This window comes from Notechis scutatus, chromosome 1 (assembly GCF_049901735.1).
Source record: "Notechis scutatus isolate UNSWTSFEM ecotype Mainland chromosome 1, rNotScu1.2, whole genome shotgun sequence".
Classification (NCBI taxonomy): domain Eukaryota; kingdom Metazoa; phylum Chordata; class Lepidosauria; order Squamata; family Elapidae; genus Notechis; species Notechis scutatus.
The window spans coordinates 234,238,357-234,265,304 of record NC_142009.1 but is presented as its reverse complement, the minus strand read 5'-3'; the positions used below and the strand labels follow the sequence as shown (position 1 = coordinate 234,265,304).

The 26,948-nt window shown below is 41.9% G+C and overlaps 1 protein-coding gene across 2 annotated transcripts in view; it reads right to left on the bottom strand.

The window, feature by feature from the left end:
• Positions 1–8,213, bottom strand: part of SYT12 (synaptotagmin 12) — a 58,862-nt gene extending 50,649 nt beyond the window's left edge. Inside the window, exon 1 of one of the 2 annotated variants that reach the window (XM_087950707.1) lies at positions 7,619–8,213. The gene's annotated coding sequence lies outside the window, so the exon portion shown is untranslated. The remainder of the gene's footprint in view (positions 1–7,618) is intronic. The other variant, XM_026668135.2, reaches the window with a different exon arrangement.
• Between the last annotated feature and the right edge of the window lie 18,735 nt (positions 8,214–26,948).

Genomic DNA, 26,948 nt, shown 5'->3' with positions numbered 1-26,948 from the left:
ACATCCTTCTATATATGCTGTGTAAATGTTGTTTCTCTCATGCTCCAAAGTCTGAAGAAACCGATCTCTAATGGGAAAATGCCAGCAAAATTCTTCTACTTTAAAATAACTGCTTTATATACACATCTACACTTAATTCATTAAGACTGTTCTACATTGTGATTTTTCTTCACTTACTGGCTGAAGTGGTGCTTTGGCATGCAGAAGGCCACCATTTCAATCACTGGTATCTCAAGGCAAAAGATCATTGAGATTTCTTAATGATCATTAAGGGACCCCCCCTCCCCCAAAGGTTGCTTCCAACCCTATTACTTTATGTTCTATGTTCTTTCATTTGTAGCTCTTGGTTTTAGACTCTGGAGAGCTGCCAGTCAGATGAGGCATTCTAAAGCTACATGAAAAAAAAAATGATTGGAACCATTATAAGGTAGTTTCGTATCCTCATGCAAGGTGTTATTTTCCCTTTAAAAACGTTTCTGTGTTACTGTTCTATGACTTCATGTAAATATCCTGGCTGGCTTTTCAGCAGAAACTATAGATTGTTGTTGAAGTTCTGTTTTCATATCCTGGAGCAACGTTATTTAATAGTGTACTGACAATTTGTCACTAGTAGTTTCGTTAAAACACTGCGAAGCCAGTGGTGGGTGATGAAAATCTAATGAAGACAAAAGTGATTGTAGACAGATTCTCATTAGTTTCCTTTATGAGCTGCTGTAGCCAAGAGAGTGTTGACAGGAAGGACTACATGAAGCTGGGGAAAGTGCACACCATTTGCTGGAAGGCAATAATAACATTTTGAAATGGGAGACAAGGAAAAAAATATACATAAAGAACAAAGACTTCCAGAATCAAAGGTGCACTTAGTTTATCTCAAAATGGAAAGCATAATTAATATCTCCTCTGGATTTGCCCAAATAGCATCAAGCTGAGAGAATCTAAGCAACTGTATATTTCAGACAACTAAAAAGTGCTTCATAATGGCCCTCAGATAGTCCTGTTGCCTGTCTCTGCCCATTAGGGTTTGGGTCACTTTAAAAAGGATTGTCAGATGGCACTCTGAATTTATTTGAGTGGGAAAATATTGATATTTCATTAATCTTACTATCATAGAATAAGCCTGCATGTAGGCTCTTACCCACAATCAGTCAGATTATAGCAACAATGGTGTTCTTGTGAGGACGATCCATAGACAAAGGGAGAAAATTATACACAGAAAGGGCATTCATGCATTAAATGCAAAACTATTATATTCCCTCTAGTTTAGCCTTATGCAATCTGATGCCTTCTAGGTGTGTTGGGATTTCAATTTTGAGAATTCCTAGCTATAGTGCATAACTTATAATATAGGTTACACTACTAGAAACTATTAGCCTTTCTCATTCCGCAAAATCCTGACATATCTTGTTATTTTTATTTCCCCTATTTCCCAATTTTATGCTTGTGAAACCAAAGCAACCTTGCCCTGCTCACAAAAGGAATGCAGCAAAATGCACAGGAGACCCAAATATTTGCAAAGGTATCCACCCACTCAAATGGAGGGGGGAGAAACTGTAATCAGATCACTAATTAAAATAGGAATATATCAAGACTCAGTCTAAGCAGAGAGTTCTTCAGCCTTTAAGTAATATTTTAAAAAACAAGCTGACAAACAAGTTGACAGGGAGAGCAAATGGATATTCAGAAGGGAAGCCAAGAGGAAAGAAAGAAGAGAAGCACAGAATGGTGGGGACAGCATAGGATGGGAAACAGAAACTGAATTGAATTGCCAGGTGAAGAGAAAAGAGGGGAATAGGAGCGAGAGAGGAGAGATAACTCAGGTGATAGATTCAGTGTGTTGGTGGTGACTGCCATGTGTCCACTCCACTGGCTCCAGACAAGAAATGAGCATTTTTTACTTGGGGGGAGGGGGGGCAATTGCTTCCTTTTGGTTGCCCTTGTGGCAAAAGTGAGAGATTGAAGACTGCATGTAGACACACATTTTCCCATTTGTCCCATTTTAACTCTAGCTGTGTGAATGAGGATGAACAATGGAAAAGTCTTAACAACTGTGGCAAAAAGATCATAAAACAGGCAAAACTGAAATTTTGCACTCAGTTGTAGTTGTAACTGTTTGTACTTGTATCCTAGCTTTTCTTGCTTTAGTAAAACAACAAATCTAAAAGGATACGACTATCATGCATCAGTATGAGAAAATCTAAATCCCAATGGCAACGTTTTATCTCATAAACATACACTCCCATGGAAAATGTTACCTTGTATTGGCAGATTTATGAACCTGACATTACAAAATCTTCCCTCAAATTCCCCAGCACTAGAGTTAATGAAAAAGCTTAGATGGAATATTACTGAAAGAGCCTAAAGCCAAATGAAATTCTCAATTAATGTCCCAGTACAGTGAGGTCCTACAAACATATGTACATAAATAAACATCATATCATTCCCTTTGGGTTAAGCAACAACGCAAAGCACAGAAAAGAAGTAAGAATCAGTAAGTAGAAGAAATAAAAGGCATAATATAATACCTCACTTTCTCTATTTTTTATCACAACTACAATCACAAATACTGTCTTTTATTCTTTAAAATCCTTGTATTTCCCTTTTTAAGGATCTCTTGAACTATATCCAACAAGGACTTTCTTGGTCTTCCCTTCCTCTTAACCAGTTCATTTTTCCTTCAAATATTTGTTATGCCATGTGACCCTCATTCATTTTCTCTCTGAGACCAAGATCATCTTAATGCTCAATGTCCTTCAATTCAGTCCACATTGTTTCAGCGCCTCTTAAAATTAGATTCTTTTGCATCTTGTTTTACCATAGATACTTCTTAAATAATTCGTCCCCATTGTGTTTTTGTGTTTTTCCTGACAGGCCAAACTTTCATTTTCATTATCGAAAAGAGCACTCTTCAACATTAATTCCCATATACATCTCTAGAATATTCTCTTCAACATTCCCTCACCTCAGCTTTATTCCAAATAATTTTTATTTTTTTAAATTCCATTCACTCTTCTAGAGACTCCTTGTTTAGTTCTCTTTGCCCACTTCTGAAACATTTAAAAAATTTCTATCAAAGTTGTTCTGCATTCTCTCTGCCTCTTTTAATCTTACGTGCTTCTTGGTCTTTCTGTCTACATTTTCAGTAACTATCTTTCTCTCTATTCTATATGCACCATGTTAGTGTGCGATTACAAATTCTCAGTTTTGAATCAACAGGAGACATCTTGAACAATTCTAGAGCTTTATTGACTTTTGCAAAAGCCGGCACCTTTCCCTCTTCTGGGTAGAGGCACAAGAGCAATGAGACAAATGATTGTACAGAGTTTTATACACTCAAGACCCCAAAACCTCCCACCTTCATCACTGCCACACTGGTTAAAATGAGCATCAGAAGATTCGCAGATGCTTTTTAGGATGATGCCTAGGTTCACAGTCTAACTCCACAGTAACATAGTTAACAATCATTTATTTAACATTTGCTTAATAGTTGCTACATCCTGCCATGTTTAAACTAACTAGTATTTTTTCTGGGTCATCTATCCTCAAATAGACTTCTGCTTAAACTTATGCTGGATGGATTTCATCTCGTCAGCACTTCTGTCTGTGTTAATGTTTCACTTGGGTGTTTGAGGTTATATAGAAGAGAAACATAGAAGAGAAATATGTTGATCCTTTTACATTTTTCTTTTACAGGAATAATTATTTCTTCTTTTTTACTTCTCACATTAGTTTCTTTGTTTTTTGTGCCAATAATGTTCATATGTGCAGTTTTCCTCATTCCAGATCTTTCATTTCATTACCCCACTAATATAGCTCCAAACTTTTGTGATAATCAATAACAATTATTTTTACTTTATTCACTTCTACTTCCTCTTTCCTTACATTCAGTTTCAATTTTTGGGGGAGATAAATTATCTTCTAATATTTTTTTCAAAGAGGTCTTGTGCCTTTATTTTCTTTCTGTAGTCAGTCATCTTTCCTCTCCCTTCATGACCATTTTTCCAGGAACTAGTCTTGACACTGGCAAATAAAGGCCTCTTACCATTTTTGTATCTTTCCATTAGTTCTCTAAATCATTCATCATAAAAAAAATCAAATCTTAAAATTAGTTGTTTTTCTGTATGCCCAGATTAACAGACTTATGCTTAAATTATGCCTTCAAAAGAAATATTTTTCTAAGTGTCGCTTATCAAAAAAGCCTAATTATCATTAATCCTTGAAGTGCCAAGTAACTCAATAACTTTTGCAGTGCTCTCTCATTTCATTCCCACCATTCCCTTCCTGCTACCTAATTTTATATATATTCATTCAGAATGCTGCACAATTTTTCCATGTTCTCATCCTTAGTTTTCCATTATCATTCACTGGAGCACAATATGCAACTATTATGAATCTTCAAATTCGTATGTTTGTATGCTTATATAATATTCTAGGTGACACCAATTCATATGTTCCGACATGTATATTGACACTTTAATTCCTAATTCAATCTACAGCTTCACTTGTACTCATCAACTCAACTGCAGATCAGAACTCTTCATTCAGATCCATCACATCTTTTCTTCTTCCCAACTATTTGTATTTGTTTCTTTTCATTTGTTAATTTATATTATTTGCCATTTATCTTCTTAAATTTCAAATCACAATCTTCTATAGACCATGGTCATAGACCATGGTCATAGGAGCATACATTCTAATCTCAGCAATTCATTGTGGAGGTTTTCATGTACAAAGAAAAGGAATCAACAAAGTCATCAACTTTTGTTATATACTGAGACTACATGCAGCATCACTTGTTAATGGCCACAAGGACAACTAGGATCTCTAGAGACTACCTTGAAAGACACATACTGTTGCCTATTTCATGGCAATTAAGAATTAAACATGTACACTATACTGAAACCAACTCAGCTGAAAGGAGAACCTGACACAATCATGGCATTTTTACTATAACATAAACAGAAATTCATCTTGATTAAACATCATATTGCATAATGTATAGACTGTGTTGCAGTAGCATGTTCGCTTGAATTAAAATGATCTGGAAAATTTTTAAACCTGTTAAAATACACAACCACCTTTTTCAAATGTAATTTCTCTGTTTGCAGCAATTTGTTGTTTACATAGTATTAAAACAATTCGGAAATAAGATGAGTATAAGATGAATCTTTGGGCTCTGATATCATAAGAGTTGGTATAATTTTGATAAAAATGATCACTATGCAATGGAAGTAAAAAAATGGTACTTTCATGCCATCTATGAAAAGTGTCATGAATTTCTCATAACTTTGTAGGGAGGTGAAATAAATTATATCTATCTCCAAGGCCACAATTTCCAAAGTTGGGTTCCCTAGAGAAATGCAAAGTCTGCAGACTATGAGATGTGTCTACTTTTTCTTTGCTTGGGACCATTACAGTATGGAAATTGTAGATATGGAAATGATCCTATCTGAAATAGATCGATGGTTAAGATATATGAAATATACATACAGTGTGCTTGTAAATAATCACTTCCTGCTTGTGGCAGATACAATTCTTCCATCTGTTATTTTTTGGGGAAAACCCTTATATTAATGTATTCAAGTAGACTAGCTTAATTAAAAGGACGTGCAGTACAAATTTTAATAGAGTATTTTTAAGGATGCTGTCAGTACAGTGGTAGACAGTACAATATTTTGCTTTGGAAGAAAGAGCTAGTTAAGTTTGATGAACATATTCCTTAAAGTTGAATTCTACTGTCTTCACAAATAGCAGCAGCTAATCTAGTTCACAGCTAAGTGGAACTGCCCTAGTTAACATCTGGGGACTGTAAGGGCATTCCAAGGCCTTAGATTAAGAGGGGAAATTATAAAAAAAACAGCCTAGAAGAAAGCAACAGCAAACATTGCTATGCAGCTACCAAGAAAGGTACATGGAACTAACTACAAAGTCAAAATGAGCCCAACTTGAGGATTTAAACCTTACATCTGGCTCTGTTGTATATTGTCTTTCTCTTAGACAAATAAGCCTAAAATTATATAGTCTTAAAGAGATTGTTTCACTAGGGGATAATTGAAAACATCATTATTATTCCAATCAAACATTAACGTCATGATACAATTTTATTTGGTTTTGGCAGAATTTCTGAAGATTTAGCACAAAGCTACTTCATTGTTTTTAAATATATTGTATATTACTAAATATTAATGCACTTGTTCTAAAATTGATATGTGCCAGTGAATAGAGTTTGGAATATGAGTAGAAGAAATATTTCAAAACCTATGTTCAGCCAGTTTGAGTTTTTGGCCTCAAAGAGCTACATTTTGGAGAAGAGAAAATGAGTAAAATATAGCATTTCCTACTATGATTGCCTAATAGAAAGGCTAGGTACTAAAAAGGAAAAATAAGTATTGTTAATGAAGGCACCTTCAGAGGGAGTACTGCAAGCAAATTAGTGAAATAAATCCTGTTCCACTTTGAGAATTCCAAATGGATTTTCCCATGCATATTGTTAGTCTACCTCACATTCTGCCTAATAGCTCTCTTGAAGCTTTTGCCAATCAATAGCAGGACTTATAAGTGCAAAATATATTCTTTCATTATTCACATGTATTACAAATCCTGTTTTCTAAAAAGCCAAGGAAGGAAGGGAGGGAGGGAGGGAGAGAGGAAATGAAATGAAACACTGAGGATGCCTTTAGAGGAAAAATAAACCCGAGAGTCTTTATCTGAGCCTGCTGAGTCCTTACTCCAACATTATCCGGCTCAGCAAAGGTACTTCATTTGTATCCAGAAACACGATGTGGAAGCATCCCCAAGGCAGCTCTGAAGCGAAGCTGCTGCAAAAGCCAAGTGACAGGGGCAGCCATCTCTTCTGCCCTTCATCCTTTTTTAGCGTCAATCCGCAGCCCCCACCTCTCCCGCCCCCCGGCGTTTCCCCGTCACTCGGGTTTACAGAGACCTCGCAATGTCTGGGAGAGCCACTCCGAACCCTTGCTCCTGCTCCGAACCGACTACACTATCACCAAATGCCCCAGTGCGCGGTGTTACCCGATGGGGAAGAAGTCCCACTTTAATCCCCAGCAAGCCTCCCTCCCTGACCCAGATAACGAAAACTTGCGCGCTTTTCCCCTGGCTGTCCTTCTGGGCAGAAGCAAACTTCTAGGAAGGATCTGCGTTGCGACCGTTCCTATTAATACACGAAGCGGGTGTAAAAAAAAAAAAAAAAACACCTCCGTGTTTTTGAACGCGTGGACAGCCTAAAAAGCATCCTGCGGGGCAGACTAAGCTGCCGGCCCGAATGCGACCCCATTCGCTCAAAGGAGATTCACTGAAAAATTCACTGGGGAATGGGGGGAGCTTCTGCCGACTTCAGAGGTGTGCAACGACCTATTCATTTGGAGGTCTTTGCATTGCAAAAAACAAACAACCAACCCAACCCAGAACTTTTGAAAGGGTTCGTCTTCTATCCCTTTGAGGCATGAATGGCCCTTTCTTCGGGCTTTTATCCCAGTGTGGGATTGCAAAGGTCACTTCTCCGAGTCTCCGTCCTTGGCTGCTTGCAGCGCCTAGCCTTGTACGGGTCCGATTCCTTCCCGCCCCGAATCCTCTCCTAGGTTTTTTTTTGTTTTTTTTTACTCACGTTCAATGTCCATCTGGTAGGGCACTGCTAAGCCAGTTCCCTTTTCTCAAGGAAGGTCAGCTCGGTCCGGCAGCCAAGCATCCTCGGTAAACGGTTTCAACCCCTCACCCTCGCAAAAAAAAAAAAAAAAAGCAACGCGGAACCGAGGCAGCGCATTTTGCATCTTTCCACTCCCATCGGAAGCCGCCGGGTCGTCCGCGAATCGTACCCGCGGTGGAGAAAGCAGACTTCAGCACGGCGGCGCTTGACCGCAACCGATCGGGAGAAACAAATAAAAACAAACAAACCTTCCCGGGCAGCGAAACTACAGCGCCGCTTTAAAGTGCACCGAAGCGGCGCGCGTGCCGAGCGGGTCGCATTACAAAGCAGCCGCTCTTTTCCAGAGAAACGGCTCCTTTCGGCGGGGTTTGGCTATTCCAGCTCGACCGCCGGTTCCCACCCGAGCGTAGTTCCAAAAACGCCTTCAATAAGCAGCAGGAGCAACCGCCGCGCCACTTACCTCGCCTGTAGTTTGGTGCGGGACTGACGGCCCGCAAACTCTGCTGCAGCTCGGGCTCTTAGCGGCCCCTCTTCGACCTGCCGCCTTTGCTCCGGCAACGGCCTGAGGAGAGGCAGAGGCACAAGTCTTCTAACGGGGCTCCTCCCATGGAGGATTGGCGGCGGCGGCGGCAGCTTGAATTACCCCGCCCCGCCGTCTTCTCCAGCTGGGAAGGAAGACGTAAGGCCCCCTTTCCAAAGAAAGCGAGTCTAAGGCTGGCGGTTCGCGGGGGAGAACGCGAATTGGCGCCTTTCTTGCCGCTCCGAGCGGTTTAGCTAACCTCGCGCTGGCCGGCGGCTTCGGGGAATGAATGGAAGCCCCGTCCCCTGGGTAATTGCGGGAGCGCCACCGCGTTCCCCTGCAATGACTGGAGAGGCCGCTCAGCGCGCCGGCGGAACATCCCCGCTCTGTTCGGTGGAGGAGATTCCCCGAGGAGACCAGAAGCACGAGGTCAAAGGATGGAGGGGGGGGGGAGCCCAGGGAAACACAGGCGCTGCGCTCCGTCCCTGCACCAAAAATGCCCTTGGGGAAACTAGTCGTCCCGGCTAATCAAGTAATAATAATAATAATTTTAATAATAATAATAATAATAATAATAATAATAATAATAATAATTTTTAAAAGCGTCCTGCGCGCCCTTAGGCTCCCCACGATCTGCCTTCTGACCTCGCTACGGAGGCTGCCAAGCCGAAGGAGGGTGGGGGGAACGGCGAAATTTACTCTGTCTGGGGTTCGGGGGGGGGGGGGGGGGGGCAGTCCGTTCCTGACTGGAAAAAGCTCGCCTGCAAGGTCATTTCTGACCGCAGCGTACAAGAAGGGACTAACTCAATGTGGAAGTGGCTTGGGACCAGGTTATCTATTGCCAGTCACATCTACCTGACCCACCAGAGCTGGGAGGTAAGGAAACGTCAGAAGAAGGGCTATCTCCGTGGTGGCTCCCTCTTTCTGGAACATCATACCCCCCCACTCCCCAGATTAGACTGGCTGTCACTCTGACACTCCTCCGTAAGGCCCTGAAAACTTGGTTCTGCCAGCCGGCCTGGGGAACCCAGAGCGGGATGGAGGCCATTAATTGGCTAGTATGAATGTGTGTTGTCGCCAGGGTGGGAGGTTGGAGGGTTATTGTGGTGTTTTTATAGCATTGTAAGATGCCTTGATTTGCCATGTGCTGCGAGTAGGTGGCAATATAAAATTTATAAATAAATATCAAATAAATAAATAAATTAAATAGAAGGTTAGGAGGTGTGTGAGAAGGTGCACTTAATCAGGATTCACTCTTCACCAGCCCCCTCCTAAATGGTCAGGAGCTCTGCCTTTGGATGCTTCTGTCACTTTGCTGGCTCAAGTTATTGCAAAAAATACAGATGGAAACAATGGAGTTAAAACGACTTGGCCTTCTTTGGCGCACTAGTACAGACTATGAATGGTCAGCCATCTCCTGCCTCATTTCAGGCAAAGGCTGTGGTTGCAAATTGCATGTGAGAAAAGGGGTGAAGGGGGGGACTGGAAGAGAAGAGGCCCACCTCTTCCTGTTCTTTTTTTCTTACTGTGTTTCAAAAAGAGTTGAAGATCAGTTGCTCTGTTGTCCAAGCAGCCTCCTACAACAGCATCACTAATGTTGTTCCTGGCTCAACTTAAACTGGGGGGATTTCCAGATCAGACCTGCTGTTGTGAACCTCGGATATTCCCTGATCAAATCTTAATTCAACCCTGGATTCTTGAAGCATTTTTTTCCAGTTCTTGCAGACTCTGTGGTGTGGCATATTATGTAGCTTTCTTAAAGGCACATGGATAGCAGAGCAGGAATAGTACTGATTGTGGACATTGTGATTCTTATAATACAGCTGAATCTAATCCAGATGCAATTTCTCTTTGGACTGAAAGCCTAACCCCACCCCACCCTTAATAAATGGCCTGCTTCCAGCAGTTTAGCACTGTTCTCCGGCTGCTGGGTGCCACATTCTGGCTTGGATGGATGACTGTTAGCAAACCGTAGGAAAAAATATTTGTTGGCATCTTTCTCCTGTAACAGGATAAAAATGTTAGCTAATGATGGTTGGCAAAATAGGAAAAAAGGGACCAGGAATCAGGCTAGATCTGCCAGCAATTATTTCAGTTTGGTTTTGGCCTGAATTAGCATAAATATCACAGCAAATATTATGTATGGCATAAATATAAATAAATATAAATAATCTAAAATTAATGTCTGCTACAGTCTACAGTTTTTTAAGAAAGCGGGGTCCCTTTTTTAGAAACCTACATTGACAACAAGCCCTGCACCAGAGGGAAACACCGTATTTCCCAAATTTTGTGTGAAGCAATGGCGCCCCCTGTGAAACAGAAGACTGTGAGTGACATCTGCTGGTGCATTAGGGAAATGCAGGCATTAGCTAGCCAGGATCCCTCAGTTTCTAAAGTGGGCATCTGCATTTGAGACACACCCACTGCCTTCTTCAGAGAAGAAAGAAGAATAATTTTGATCCCCTTTTGTAAAACTTCTCCTTGTTATACTTCAGGTCTAGCAGACCATTCTGCTTTTCCCTCAGGCAATCTCATTATTTCACCTGGAAGAGTCTTGCTACTATATGAAACCTGCAGCTGCTTTGGGATGAGCACAGTGGGGGGTGGGTTGCGACCAATCCACAGCTTAATAACAATTTCTGTGCTAAGAATATTTGAATATAGCATCCTTCCTCAGCTTTCTGCCCCTCCCCTCACCCCCCCACCCCACCTCGCACTTGCAGGCTGCTTCTTCCAGAATATTCATCCACTTTTAAAAGTACAAACTGTAGTCCAACACAGTAGTAAAATACACCAGGCTGGAGAGATTGTTATATAGTAATGGGTGTGTTGTTTCTAAGTAGAGCATGCAAATATCGTAGGAAAATGTATTGTTAAGGATACAAAAAGAGCCAGAACTGGGTAAATATCAGGCCTGGTTTCCATGGAAACATAGCTGCTGTCCCCAATAAGGATGGCTCAATTGTTAATTTATAAACTATGGACTTCAAAGTCAGTTCACATTTTTAAAAATACTTTGTCAGTGAGTCTATAGGTTGTTTATGTACCTGTATATTTATGGCACTTTACAATAACTCCCTGCTCAGAGATATTCCCATCTCATCGCAATTTAACGAAGAGGAAAGAGTGAGGTGAGCATGTTTCAAATAAACATGCTTAGATGGTTACAATAAGGCATGAAATTAAGGCATGGAATTAAGTAGCTGTTATAAATTTTCTATTGAATGGGTAGATTTTGAAGAGGGAAGTGAGAAACTCCAGTTACACGGATATCCTTCTTTCCCCACTTTACATGAAGTTTCTGCTGAGCAGACCACAAACATTTGACTTTCTATGTTCTCAATTTCCAGGTTACCGGCTTCTACAGAGCACTTTCTCCCCTCTTGCCTTTTCCATAATATAGAATAGAATAGAATTCTTTATTGGCCAAGTGTGGTTGGGCACACAAGGAATATAAAGGTGGTTGCTGTGATTCTCAATTGTCACTTTGTTATTTCTAAATAGGGTGAAATGAGAACATCTGTAAGTGGAAGAGAGAGATCTTCTGAATACTTAATAGGTGATTCCTCTGAATAAACTCCACAATTCACACTTTATAGCCTAGTTCTGTTTCTATAACAACTCAATTACTGATCCCACTTTATCTGAATGTTGTCAATGCCTGACTTAAATTGTAACTGAATCACGGTAAAATCAATAAACTGCACATAAACAAGAAAGGCAGATTTTTTTTCTGATAAAACAACACATTTTGTCCAAAGTAGTGGATATTTCATGACCCTATTTATTAAGATGCCTGTCTGGGATTATTTATTTATTTACTACATTGTTATGCCATTTAAGGGGATAAAATATTCCAATTAAGGCAAGGGTGGGCAAACTACGGCCCGCGGGCCACATCCGGCCCGTTGGTCTGTCCAATCCGGCCCGCCCCTGAAAAAAAATTGCTGGGCGTGGCGTATTGCCCTGTGCCGCGTGGCCCCCAAAGCTGCAAAACAGTGCGGAGCGCTCTCGGGTAGGAAAGAAAAGAACTTTGCAAAGGCCTCGGCTGGGAGTTCGAAATCACCTTTCGAGTGCGACCTCTCCGAAGGTGAGTCCCCGCCGCTCCCCCTTTTTTTTCCGGGGCTTCTAGGCTTAAACTTTGCAAAGGCAAAGTTTGCAAGCTGGAGCGTCTTCCCGCCGAGGAGTGGGAAGGGTTCCGCCCGGCGGGCGGGCAGGCTGCTTAAACTTTGCTCGGGCGGCACTTTAAAAGCCTGCTCCCAGCACCCGAGCAACTTCCCAGCAACTTTCGGCTTCCTTTTAACTCGCGGGCGCTCGTGCCTGGCCCCGAGCCGCGCGGCAGAGGGGAAGCCCGGCGGGTGGGTGGGCGGGCTGCTTGAGGAGGCTCCGGGCTTCCCCTCCACCAGGCGCGAGTGCCTGCGAGTTAAAAGGAAGCCGAAAGTTGCTGGGAAGTTGCTCGGGTTTCCGGGCTTCCAGGCTTAAACTTTGCAAAGGCAAAGTTTGCAGGCTGGAGCGTCTTCCCGCCGAGGAGCGGGAAGGGTTCCGCCGGGCGGGTGGGCTGCTTAAACTTTGCTCGGGCGGCACTTTAAAAGCCTGCTCCCAGCACCCGAGCAACTTCCCAGCAACTTTCGGCTTCCTTTTAATTCGCGGGCGCTCGCGCCTGGCCCCAAGCCACGCGGCGGAGGGGAAGCCCGGCAGGCGGACGGGCTGCTTGGAGGAGACGACCCGGCGGTGCTCCAGCAGCAGCAACAGGCAGTTCCACCCAGGCTCCGCTCAGGTGTCCGGCTGGGGCTGTCAGGAGTTGCTACCGCTGGCACAGCTCCGCGCGGCTCCAGTCCCGCGTTGCCTTGGGAAGGAAAAGGCAAAACCAAGAGCCGCTGAGCCTGAGCCTCCGGTGCTGCTGCTCCCGTTGCAAAGCACCGCCACGGCTCTTCCTTTTTGCCTTTCCCTTCCCAAGGCAACGCGGGACTGGAGCCACGCGGAGCCGCGCCGGTGGTAGCAACTCCTGACTCCGGGCCTCCGAGGGTAGGGGAAGGAGGAAAAGAGGGGGGAAGGGTGGGGGGGCGATTCCCAAAAAATCTTGTGCTGACCCGGCCCGTCTGTCAAATTTTAAAAGTCAATGCGGCCCCCGAGCCAAAAAGTTTGCCCACCCCTGAATTAAGGTTTCACAGCCATTTATCATTGTTTATTACAGTACTTGTAGGCTGCCTCAATCATGAGACTCTAGACAGTATACAGTAAAGCAGAAAAAAACAAAAACAGCAGATTAAAAGAAAACAAGGTAGGCACTAAGATGGAATGTTTACAATTAATCTATTAGGACCAATGGTGCAACAGAATGGGACTTCTATCCATTTTGTAAATGCAAAGAGGAAATTGGTATATTTCCAAAGCATGGGGGTTGCTATTGCGAAAGCCTTGAACCAAAACATACAATTCATTGGGAATCTTTCTTTTTTGTTGACTTACACAGGGGAACTGGCAAGCAAGCAAGAACTTTACATGTCCGTGACTTTCAACTTCCTGCCAGCTTCTCACAAGCAAAGTCAATGGGGAAGTCAGTTAGAAATTCAGAGTCCCTGGCAAGTTGCAAGCAGGCCAGAGGGTAAAAGAGTATCATGGACTGAGGGGGATGGGTGCTCTTCTCTTTGTAATGGGGACTGTATTGGAATTAGCAGTATTTTTATGATACTGTCATGCCTTTGGTAGAGTCGGACTCTGAGGGAGAGGAACAGCCGACAGGGAGTGGAGGTGTGGCTCTGGAGGTTGGGGAGGAGGCTGGGGAAGGGCAGAACCTGGCTGGGCAGTCAGAGGAAGAACCAGGCCCATCCCCTCTGCATCCTAGGACATGCAGGGAGGAACGGAGAAGGCAACAACTTGGCTTATGAGAGAGGAAGCAGCCATGATCCTCCTCACTGATTGCAACTGGGGAGACTAGTATATAAGAGAGACAATTGCAACATAGCATTGCCAGAAGCAAAGTGTGTTTTATTTTGAGCTGAAGTTATCTTGGTTGGCGTCCTTCCAACAGACCGTGCCTTGTTATCTCCTTGAATTTGGTAATTACTTATCTTGGTCTGTTGTGGAAATTTCGTCATTGTAGTTTGTTTGGTTTTTTTATTTCACCTTTATCTGCTCATTAAGTTCAGACTGTATTGCTTTCCTTGGAAGACTATTTTTGAGTACATTTTATCTCCAACTGAGAATTATTGAACAGTGGGGCCAAGTTGGAGGCATTAAAAGACATTTATTTACGTTTTGGATTTTGTTACATTTGTGTTACACTCCAAGTCATCACAGATACAGAACTGAACATGTTCACTTATAAATTGCTGCAGATCAGAATATTTCATTTAGCAGTTAGTTCAAACATTCTTATCCTTAAGCGCAGAACATGCGTGCATTGGAGACAGCCAGGGAAACAAGGCCAGCACAAAAACTGTTTGTTCACCTAATATGTTTTCTTTTAACAGCAGGAGCTGCTTATTCCCTTTACACTGCTATCATGTGGCAACTCTTCCCCTGAACCTGATCCACCACTCACTAATCAGGAATTAAACCGCCCTAAGAACTCTCCTACTAGGACCTATCACCCCTAGCCATTATAGCTGCTGTGAACTACTTTGATTTGCTAGGCTAATATTCAGATTGGAGTACTGCTCAGAGTCTGAACAACTGACATTAATACATAGAAGTCAAAGGACTGTCTTTAAGGGAACGTTTTTGGTAGATAATAACTCCCAAAACTTACATCTGCTCTGCACCTGCCAATTATGCTTTTAAGAATAGGCCATAAATGCTGCAAAGAATGATGGAATGTCATAATGTACTCCCAGGGACAGTATATATGGGGGAAATGACCATCTATAAATACATTTAAGGCATATGTCATTATGACGATATCAACCAATAGTTGGTAGTACTGTCTATGAAGAGACATTAGTAGAAGAAGTTTTTTGAGAACCGGTGAAGGATGCAGGAGAGTTAAGGATTCCCTCTTAGTAATGTCTAAGGATTGTATCCTGGGTTACAAGCATTCTAGACATTAGATGGTTGTTTCTAAGAATGCCTTTGCTTTGCACTTGTTAGCTTGCAATTAAGTTTGTTTTAATTAAAGAAAGCTTAACAAATCAGATGGGACTGGAGCCCAGCAGGCACCAAAGGACTGTTCTGTGGGCATCATATAGGAGAGCCAAGGGTTAGCAACATTTTGGGAGCAGGAACTGGATTTTCTGCTTGGCCTGGGCGTCAGAGTGGGCAAGGCTATGTTTGATATAGTGAAGTATTTTTTAAAAAGTGAGCTTATAGAGGAAGCCTCAGTGAAGAAAATTTGCCCCTTAAAAGTTTCCCCAAACAGGACAAGTCCATCCATTTGGGAAGTGGGTGGGAATTTGAGAGTATCTGAAATATTAAATTCTGTAGTTTTATGGTTCTACCTATCCTGACATCATCTGATTTAGACGTGGACCCCTGCATATAAATACATGACCACAAAGATGTTGGAAACTAGAGTTGACAATTTAGCATAAAGGAAGAAAGAAGATGCAAGAAAAGTTAAGGAAGCCTTATGGGCAGCTAAAAAGCTGCCAGGAGTCTTGCTATAAACGTTTTGTAAGCAAAATCTTTAGGTAAACAAAATGAGAATATTTTTGATATGATTTGCGTGGATAAGCATGAGCTTTCCTGAACAACTTTTGGCCAAACTAGTTGGAAGTTGTAAATTCAGAAGGTACTAGGTTAGGCAAGACTGAATATAAATTATGTAGCAATAATATCTAATATGTATAATGAAGTATAACCTATTAAATAAAACTGCTTCATATACAATGTTTTAATCATCTTTAAAAAAGCACTGCATAGAAGATCTGAGCCCAATTCATATACCATTACTGATGAAAGTCAATTTGTTTTTGTTAAAATTAATTTAGGTTTGGATTTAAATGTGAGCATTGAAATGTTTATAGAGAATTATGTCTTGTGAGCTTGGCACCCAGTCTTTTTATTCGCTCTTGGAATTGTCCAACCATGGTTGAGAGATTTCAGAAACACATTAAGAGGCTTGGAAAAGTGGGAGGAAACAAATTCAGCCCAAAGCATTTTAATGAGAAATACGACTAATGGAAATTTTAGTGCAAATGGAAAGTCATTAAGCAGAAGCATGTCTGTTTATTTTTCCCAATGTTAACATGAATGATGTGGTTGGAGGAAAGGATATTTTCTGTCCGTTTCCAGCAGGAGTGCTACTTGGTTATTATCACTCCAAACTGCATTTTTCATTCTCTTGATTGTAAGATGCTCATAAGACGTGCAAGCTATAAGCTGCATAAAGGGCTAAAATCTCTACCAAGAGATGAACTGAGCCAGATCTACAGATCTCTGGTTTGGGGGCAGAAAAACCACATCCTGAGCTGGGTGAAATCAAGAATAATAGTAGACACTCATAATTTGTAGTGGGACCTAAGGAGAAGCAAATAAGGAGAATGCCAAAGAGGGAAGTGGGTGATTGTGCAAACGTGGGGCATAGGTGAGACCCACTAGCCTTATCAACTAACAATTGCAAAGTGTTGAAACCAATTGTGTTGTTAGATAACCTGTGATACTGAAACGTTTTGGAACAAAACTATACTAGCACTATAGAGTAAATCTGTAGAACTCCCATCAAAAGTTTTCAGACTGAACAATAAAATAACAATAATAAAATTTGTTCCTCTGCAAAGGTGGTATCAGATTCTTTCTGATTTCCCCCCCCCCAGTGATGGGAGTCTTTCCTTCTATCTTCAGTGGAAACAGTGTGGACTGTGGCTAGAATACAAGGTTTAATCTATTTTAAATTCAGCTTTTGAAATGGCTATGGCCTAGACTTCACCAAAACATATATGTCAAGTAATTTTATAGCAAATTATTTTTGCTGATACCCAGAAGTTTTTACAATCTTTTACCAATTATTTGGTTTCTTGAATAGTTGTACACTATTACCCTCTGGTGGACAACAGGCATATTTATTAAACTTTAAGGTTGTGCTGAATAAGATTCCAAATTGAAAATATCATCCTTTTCCTAACTATTTTCCAGTAATAGGAGGGTAAGATTTTGACAAACATTGCTTGCATATCAACTAATCTAATATTGTCAGCCTTACAAGGTAGACCAGATAGGCCAGGTGAACTATAGAACCTTGCAAGCCTGAAAGTATATTTCTCACCCTATTCCTCTTTACAATCCAGTAAACTAGGTAAGTCTCTTCTGAGCTGCTTGCGCTGTCCACATTCCTGCTGCAGGTTATGTTGTCTTTTACCTGATCATTTGTAGTGGTGTGTTGAAATGACCTTGGGAGGGAAAGGAAACAATCATATAAGAAAGGACATGGGCCCACTACTGCATAATGGGCAAAGCAAGAAACTCAGAAAGGAATAAACTCCCTGACTTCAATTCCCATGTACCATTACTTACATCACCTTTATTAATAGTCAGAGGGGTTTTTTTTTAGACTTTCTGCTTGAGCACTGGAATTTTAATTATTTAAGGCTCTCCTGTTGTAGAAAATACAGAGCACACAAATATAAGGAGAAAAACATGTTTATTGCAACGATTGTTGGGTACCTACTTTACTGGGGAAAAGGACCCCAAACCCTGGGAAAGCAAATTTTTTAATATAGGTTAAAGGCTTCAAGAGAGGAAATCCTAAAGATCTGGTTTTCGGGCCAGTTTGAGGAAGCTAGGCAGGTCTTTGTCTCTTATCCAGAGTTATTTCTGTTCTTGGGCCAAATGGGTCTTTCACAGAAGCAGAAGCAGCATTGCTGAGGAATTAATGAAATTGAATGTTGAGGTCATCAGCTGCTACAGGGAGAAGAATTCATTTCACCAGGAACAAAAGAAAAGAAAGAAATTTAGTTATTTTGTATTGTATATAAATCCACGACTAAAACCAGAGGTTGTACTAAGTGATGAGCATGGTGGATTTGTTGGAGTGGAAGTTAATTTGCATGGGGCTTTGATACTGAGGCTTTGATACTGAGAATCTATGCCCCAAATAAGGGCAAAGTGTTGTTTTATAAATGACCTATGGAGAGGATTAATAGATTTATCTTATGAAAATGGATGCTTGATGAAGGATTGTAATGGAATGATCTTCCCACAACTGAACAGAACTTCTGAGAAAAATATTAAAATCACTCAAGACAAATTACCAACAGTTTCCCTTCATTTGAGGGACAATTTAGGGCTGGTTGATATATGAAGGCAGAAAATGGCATTTCAAGAAAGTATACCTACTTTTCTGAAAGACATAGATATTTTTCAAGAATGCCTACAAAGAACTTGGCTACAAGGTTTCTAAAATATTATCAAAGATTGTTTCAGATTTGGATTTTTAGATTATTCTAATTTTTATGAAGGAAATTACATTTTTGTAGAAAAAACAGAATATTGTCTAAAGAAAGAAAAGTTACTGAGGATTATAGAACAACAGAGATAGATTATGGATGAACGATAACAATAATGGAAGTTTCTGAAGCTATAAAAAAATTAAACTTGGAAAGGTGCCTGAATCAGATGGATTATCAGTTTTTTCTTAAAAATGTTTTGAGGACGAACTTTTATAAACTTACAAAACACAATGAAATATATCCTACAGGGAAGAAAGATGACAGAGTGTTAGAGAGCCAAAATAGTATTAATGCTTAAGGAGAGAGAAGATTTGACTTTAATAAGCAACTATAGGCAGTATCATTGTGAATAATGACAAGTTGTTTGTTTATAACATTTGTATAGTTGCCCATCTTACCAAAAGTGGACTCTGGGTGGAACACAAAATTTGTTCACAACAATTCTAATAGATTGAAAATAATTTTACAAGAAATTATTCTTGTGTGTTTTTTAATCTAAAAGACTGTTAAAAGACAATTTTAGAAATATGTTGGACATTTTGGAATATTTGCAGCAACATAATGAAAAATATTTTCTTAGATATAGAAATGGCCTTTAACCAGGAGTTTTCCAAGATACATTGATAAATTATCATCTCCACTTCAGTTTTCTAATTTATAATGGGATCTACTTAATATGGATTCTTAATCCATATTAATCGTACTGGCGTAAAATATATGATAGTGTAAGAAATAACAGCAATATTTGTTCATTTTAATGTATGTCTTCAAATGTGCTGTTTACTCAGATGCAAACATGTCAATAACACAAGTCTTGTTTTGAGAGAATTGGAAGCTATCTAATGAGCCATAATTTTTACTATTTTCCATTTTTCTATTTGGAAATTTACATTTATGAAGGAAAAGTTGCTTTTCCAAATCAAATTTTAATTAAAATCTATTATAATGGAAAGAGCATATTTCTGTATATATCTCTTCCTCTATTCTATGAAATTCTTAAGAAATCTTTTCCAAAGAGCAAATACTAAACAAGAATTTACCTCCATGTATCCACAGAAGTTCTTTTTTCTTTAAACTAGATAGGTGAGGAATTGAAATTTATTGTTTCATATTGACAACAATCTGGCATGCATTCATGATTTCTGAACCATAAAGATTATGGTTACAAACAGCTTTTCTTTTTCTACAAACAGATTCAAGTGTCTAAATTAAACTCTACAATAATTAATATTAGTTAAATAGTAAGACAGCTGCATTCATGTTCTTGATACCTATTCCCTGGTATATGGCATGACAACCTAATTCCAATTCAACCCTTAACTCTCAAGAGTATTGACTGCTGGAACAGATCATCCAGGTCAAATTGTAGACACTCTAAAGCTGTACAGTATCAAGTGATCATGGATATCCACAGTTGCCACAATTCTGGGTTGGGTGTTAAGTCTGATGAATGTAGTATAAAGGAATTATCTACCTAATATACTAGACTATGTGAAAATTGTATTAATGTGGTTTAGAAATAAGCAACTGAGCAATATGCCATTCTTTTCAGTTAAGAAATTTAGAATGTATTATTAATAATTTATAATGATTTTTATATCATAGATTTGTACTGTAAGAAAACATTTCATCCTTCTAGCACTGTTCTTTTTCATATGTAGTTTACTTAGTTTTTCTTATAAAAAAGCCAAGAATGAAGTAATTGAAGAATGAAATTAGTAATGCAGGAACACGGAAATGTATGCATGTCTATATATGTCACGTATGTGTATGTATATTTATATGCCAGTATTACTAATATTCCAGCTAGTAATCCTCTATTCTCTCTCTCCGTGCACATGAGGCTGCGTTTGGTGTGGTTTTTAGAAAGGGGGCATGCCATGTAGAAATCAAGGGGGATGGAGAAGAATTCAAGGGCAAGGCCAAATCTGACGGTATCCCTGACCCAGGCATCTGAGGTGGATGAGTCCCACTGGTTGGCGAAGGATTTGAGTCGTCCGCCAATTGGGATTAAATCGGGAGGTTTATCTGGAGCGCCTGAAGGGCCTGGTGCCGGAGCCGCGAAAGGGCCTCTTAAAGTTTCCCCCTCTCCTGTGTCTGTCAAAGGAGTCAGACCTATCCTGGGGCTGTCCCGAACCAAAGGAGGGGGGCCTTTGGTATCTGGGAGGGAAGGGGGGTTGGGGATAGGGACGAAAGGAAGACCTCTGAAAGGGCTGCAGGGGTCTGTGATCTGACTTACAGGCGAGGGATGGGAGGTACTTCTTCTTGTTCCTTCCTTCAACTAGGAGAGGATCCAGGGAAGGGCCGAATAGTTTATTTCCTGTGAGGGGAGCGGAGGCTAATTTCATCTTATTTTTGAGATCCGCCTGCCAGTGCCTTAGCCAGAGCAGGCGGCGGGCAGAGACATGTGAGGAAATGGCGCGGGAGGAGAATTTCACGGAGTGAAAAGTAGCATCAGCTGAGAACTCTGCCGTGGCAGTGATCTTAGCTATGTCTTGATGGGCACGTGTATTAGAAGTCGGGACATGTTGTTTAAGCTGGCGGAGCCAGCGGATAGAAGATCTGATGAAAAATGAGGCGGCCGTGGCTGCCCTGATCGCCCACGCATCTGATTGGTGAGCTTGACGCAGGGCCAGTTCCGATCTCTTTTCTTCCGGCCTGAGGGCCTCCAGGGGGTCACTGAGGGCAGAAGAAGAGGCTAGGCTCGCGACAGGCTCGTCAACCTCCGGAGTATTTAACAAGTTGGACAGCTCAGGGTCAAGATTAAAAAACCGCTTATCATGGGCTGAAGGCGCTGGGGGGGTGGTAGAGGAAGCCAGTTGCTTGGAGATAAGGTCCAAGAATATGGGGGGGGGCTGGGATGACCTCAGCCTCCACCACCGGCTGCTTGAACATGGAGTCCTCTAGTGCTGCCAAGTCTGAGGGGGAGGGAGTAGGAAGGCCTTGGGTGGTTAGACCCGAGATGTTCCTGGCCTTGTAGAGGAGTGATTTGAAAAGCTGAGGCTTAAAGAGCCCTACGAAGGCGGGAAGGTCAGGGGTGAGCCCCTCGTCCTCGGACATTTCCGGCTCTGACGGGTCAGAGTCCGGGAGGGTTCGTCGAATGGGAGCGACCCCAACTCAAATTGTTCCTCCCCCTCTAATGCGTACAGATCTAGATCCCCTGCCCCCCTCCTCATCGTCCTCCCTAACTGAGGGAGAAGCTGTCTCCTGAAGGGGTATCTGTTCGTGGGAGTGGAGAGGGGATGGTCTTACGGTTTCGGTGGTTTGTGTAGGCCACTCTGGTCTGGCTATCCTCTGCATTCCCTCCGCAATCCCCTGGCGGATGGCCAACTCCATCCAGGCTCTGAGTTGTTCCGGGACCGCCTGAGGTAGAGTGTCTTCCTGTTGCAGGCCCGCGGCCGTTGGCGTGAAAGTAGCCTCTGGAGTTCTCCTGGGTGTCGTTGTGGAGTCCTGTTGTGCCTGGAGGGAGGGAGAGACTGCGGGAGGGGGAGGGAGAGCAGAGGTAGAAGGGGTGGCTGGTGCTGGGAGCACTGCACCGGACTGTTTGGCGCGCTTTTCTATCTCTTTTTCTAGCGCCCTGTGTCGCCTTAGGGGCTCTTTAGCCTGACTGCGCAGGTGTCTGGTCTTTTGTTTGGCCTTTAAGGAAGGGCCTTTTGAAGGATTGCCTTCTGACATTCTGGATGATTGAAAACGGTGTGGATCAAGAGTAAGGTATTTGGCACCTTAGGGGTCGACCTGTAATTAAGGCCGGGAGCCCTGGGGAGCTATGCGCCCCCCCCCCCCGATCAATCAGTAGGATCAATGAATTGGCCTGGTAAAAGGCGTTACTCTTTTTTCTGCTTCTTTTCTTTTTTCTGCTTCTTTTCTTTTTTCTTTTTTTTTTTTGATTATATGATCAGAAAAAAACCTTTATTCTGTTTGAGATTTGAAAGAAGCTGCTGCCTCTTCCTTTCCTCTTGCTTCTTCTTCTTCTTCTTTTTTTTTTTTGAAATTCGGCTGTTTGGAAACTGCAAGTGCCCTGAAGGGCAATACACAAGGCCTGCACCAGACTGCCTTCCCAGACAAAAGGAAACTGGGTGGGAGTGGTGGATAGGTTACCGCGGCCGCTACGGCTGGCCGCGGGTGCTAAAACACTGTAGAAAATTCAATCAAGCAATCCAAGCCTCCAATGATTCTTAGAAGAAATAAAGAGCACCAGAAAACACTGTAGAGCAGGCCTACGGGTCCTGCTGTGCTTGAAATTAGGCCGCAGTAAAGATCGGGTTGATAAAGGCCTCACAAAATGGCGGCCGGCCACGAGGCGGAGCCAAAATGGCGGCCGCAACTTCGAGGGCCTGCAGGGGCCTAGCAGCAGCAATGGAGGCCTCCCTAGGGGCGATCTGACTCCCCAGGGGAAGGAGTTCCAAAGAAACGAGGCTCAAACGAAATTTAGTTGTATAAGTAAATCGGGAGGCGGGGGGAAAGCGAACGAAAGGAGCCTTTTAAAACGAACGGAGAACAAAACAAACGGCAGCAAGGCAAAGGGAAAGGGTGGGGGGGCAGCCTGTAAAGGGTGCTAGCCCTCCCCTGGCTCCCCTGGGGCCGGGAGGCCTCCCAGGGAGGAGGAAAAATTAAAAGGTAACCAACCGGCGCAGGGCTAAACTGAGAGTAAAGAGAATAAAGAAACGATACAACCTGAGGAAAAACTGCTGAAATCTCAATCGAGAGGGTTTTGCTGAAAGCAATGGCCAGGAGCACAATCGCAATCTGCCTACTCTGCACAAGGCTGAGCATAAACGGACGCCAGGACTGGACACGTTATGGAAGAAGGAGGCGTCCCTTGGAAATTAAGCTCAGCCTACAACCTGCGCTGTCCATTAGAAAGGACCCGTGTGCATTCCTTCCCGACCGGGCGGTCCTCCGGCTTGACCCTTCACTCTTACCCAAGATCAATTCAGTTTTTACAGGGCTCGGGAACTTATCCTCCCTCTCTTTTGCCCCAGGCCAACGCAGGAAAGGGAGAGACTATGCTTCCTTCGGGTCGCCAGACGTGACTGGTGAACTTGCATTAAACGCGCTGAGGCCCTTCGTAAGCCCAAGGCCCTGTCCTTATCCTTCCAAACTAGATCTCAAGGGCTCAAGGTTCCGTCAACCACCATAGGCTGTTGGATAAGGACGACCATTGCCAAAGTCGTACCAGGCTCAGGCCCTTCAGGTTTCCAGGGGTATCACGACTCACTCCACTAGGAGTGGGCAACCTCAGCTGCCTGGACTATCCAGGCTCCAATACTCGACATTTGCCGGGCAGCGACGTGGGCCTCCCCGTCACCCTTATTAGGCACTATAAGATTGACAGATACGCAGCGGCGGAGGCCTCTTTCGGTAGAAGGGTCCTCCAGAAGGTGTTCAGGGATCCTGATGAGTCAACAGACCAGACGGTGTCCCTCCCATAGGACAGGCCCCAGCTTTGGTATGTCCCATCCTCTGGACAATCCAAGCAGCTCTAAGGAGAATGGGCGTTGGTCCTTACCTGACACGCCACTTCTCTTCGAGCTGTGAGGATCGTCCAGCCCCTCCCTTTTTTGTTATTTCACCGTCTGGAGGGGATCCTTTTCTCGGCCAATTAACCTTTAAGTCTAGTCAGATGAGAGCACGGATTCCTGTTTCCTCTTGTCTTCGCATAAACTGGGGGGAACGCTCCAATGGAGGCACGTGACGGAGGGAGGAGCGTTCCTCAAGAATGAACTCAGCCTATAAGAGCAGAAGACTGAAGCACTACCCATCCTCTGGACGATCCGAGCAGCTCGAAGAGAAGTGGCGTGTCAGGTAAGGACCAACGCCCATTCTCTCTCTCCGTGCACATGCGTGTGCGTACCCCCACACCCCCACACACAGTATATAGTATATAATATCTAGTAATGCCAAGTATTATTAGAAAGAGTTTGGTTTGATGCTTAAGACACCACATTAGAAACTGGGAGACTGTGAGTTCTAGTCCTGCCTTAGCCATAAAACCCAGCTCAATCACTCTCTCAATTCAATATACTTCACAAGGTTGTTGTTGGGAAAATAGGAGGAAGGAATATTAGTTATGTTTTCTGCCTTGAGTTGTTGTAAAAAAAAATAAAGGCGAGATATAAATAATAAAAGATATTCTATCAAGCAAGTAAATAACATTATTCTTGGGCAGGGCTGTCAAACCCATGGGCCAGATGCGTCATGCGCTGGCCACACCCATGCCCGGTTTAGCGAAGGGGGGAAAAGTCGTAATATGTCACGTGATGTCGCTGTGACGATGTGAGTTTGACACCCCTGTTCTAGGGGGAAATATGAAGGCTGCTAACACAGCTCAAACAGAAATTAGAATTACTCCTCTGTAAAATCTCACTGAAATATGTTAGTCTTATTATTTCATCATTGCAGAAAAGCCAGTGTTACTTCCCTTTAAAAAAGTATTTTAAAGGATAAATCAGCCCAGTGATTTCCAATCAACACTTTTGAGTCAGGAACTTTGGTTCAAGATATAATTGGCTTGACTTCCATAGAAAATTAGATATATTTGGATAATTTTACACAAGGAATACACGTGATCCATAGGATTCAGCTCCTGGTTTAATCCAGTGCTTTGGAAAAAGTACCTAACTGATTTAGAGGGAGCTGCTTTGGCCTCGTGCCTAACCCAAAATATACCATTATCTAGTAAAGTGAACATGTTTGTGAATTGAATGAGATGAAAATTGTAAGTTTATTAGATAACAGTATACAATTTAAAAAAAGGAACTTTGAAACAGACCTCTTTATTTTTTGGTTAATTTTGTTGTAAATGTCATTTTTTTCAAACAAAATTAATATTTGCAGGCACTATTGCCTATTTTGTTGGAATAACTTTGAATCATGTTTCCAATAATGTATTCTGTGAAAGATGATCATGACGATGTTTGGGGGGGGGGTGGTCATTATTCGCTCCTGGGATTTTATCTAGAAATTAAATATGTATTAAATCCATTTGTATGAAAGTCCATTCTAAAACTGTATATGCAAATATTTTGACTTAGGGACATTTCCTAAAGAGGTAAAATATTGAACACTCATGTATGGTACACAATTTTAATTTGAATACAGTCCCTAAATATTTTAGGTGGTTTTGTGTGTCCATTCAGAATGAAGCCACACTTTATTAATGGATACTTGGTGTTCTTCTTTTTTACAGTAGTATGTTTCATTTGTTGTATAGATAACTCCTCCAAAACAAAGTGATTTGAATATCTCAGATGAACTTTGCTGTAGAAGTAGAATTTCATTCATTTGATTCCATTTTCCATTTTCCTACTTCCATCTTTTTCTGTATTTGGTACATTACAGACAAAAAAAATGAAAGCAGAATAGAAGTAAACAATGGAATTTTAAAAAGTGAGGTAGCATAGTAGGTGATATACAGTGTTATAACTGACAACAACTTGTGTGATTTACTCCAGGTTCTGCCCTGTTGCACCTCTGGGAAGGGGGCCGAGGAACCATGGACGAACCATCATTACAACCCTTTGCCTCTCTCCACTCTCATACTTAACATTTTATAAATATGGAAATATTTTCTTTTTGGCAATCACAGTAAAACTATACACATGGGGGTGGGAGCAGAGTTACAAAAGGTTTATGAGCCTACCTAAATCTATTTGGATAGTTTATTACAAATTCCACTGGCTTGGTGGGATGCTTGGTAAACTGTAAATTAGTGATCTTTGCTTACACAGAATTCTAGAGGTAAAAGCTGGGCTCTAATTAGGCATACTGGCCAAAATGTGCTCAAATAGTCCATTACATTTTTGCCCTCACCAGTAATATATTCCATTATATTAGGAATGTCGCATGTAGTATAGGTAGAACTGAGGTAGGTAATTCAGTCAACATGTTCTCTATCTTACTAAGAAGTGTTATGTAAAAGCCTTCATTGTTTGGACAGATGGACAGTATTAGAGTATATAGAAGACTTAACTGGAATGTACGGAGAATGAATATAGAGAGCATTATTTAAGAAATGAAAGAAAATATGAATCTAAGTATCAGTCCTGAATGAAGATGGTTTCATCATGTGAACTGAAGTTAAGTATGAAGGAAAAGGCTAAGAGGTTCAGGAAGTATGGCCTCATCTACAGGGCCACAGGTTATATCAAAGTAGGAAGTCATAAGTTGCAGGATCCAATCTGGGTCAGTCACAGGACCAGAGGTTTAGTCTTGTGAGCTTTTGGACTTATGCTGGAGCCCATCCTCAGGGAATTCCTCTCTAGCAGAATGGGTCATACTTGGTTACAGCTGCATAATATTATTCAGCTGATAATGGAGAATCAATATGGATTTTGGGAAAAACTGTACAGTATTCTGCATGAAAACAATTCAAGGGAATAATCTA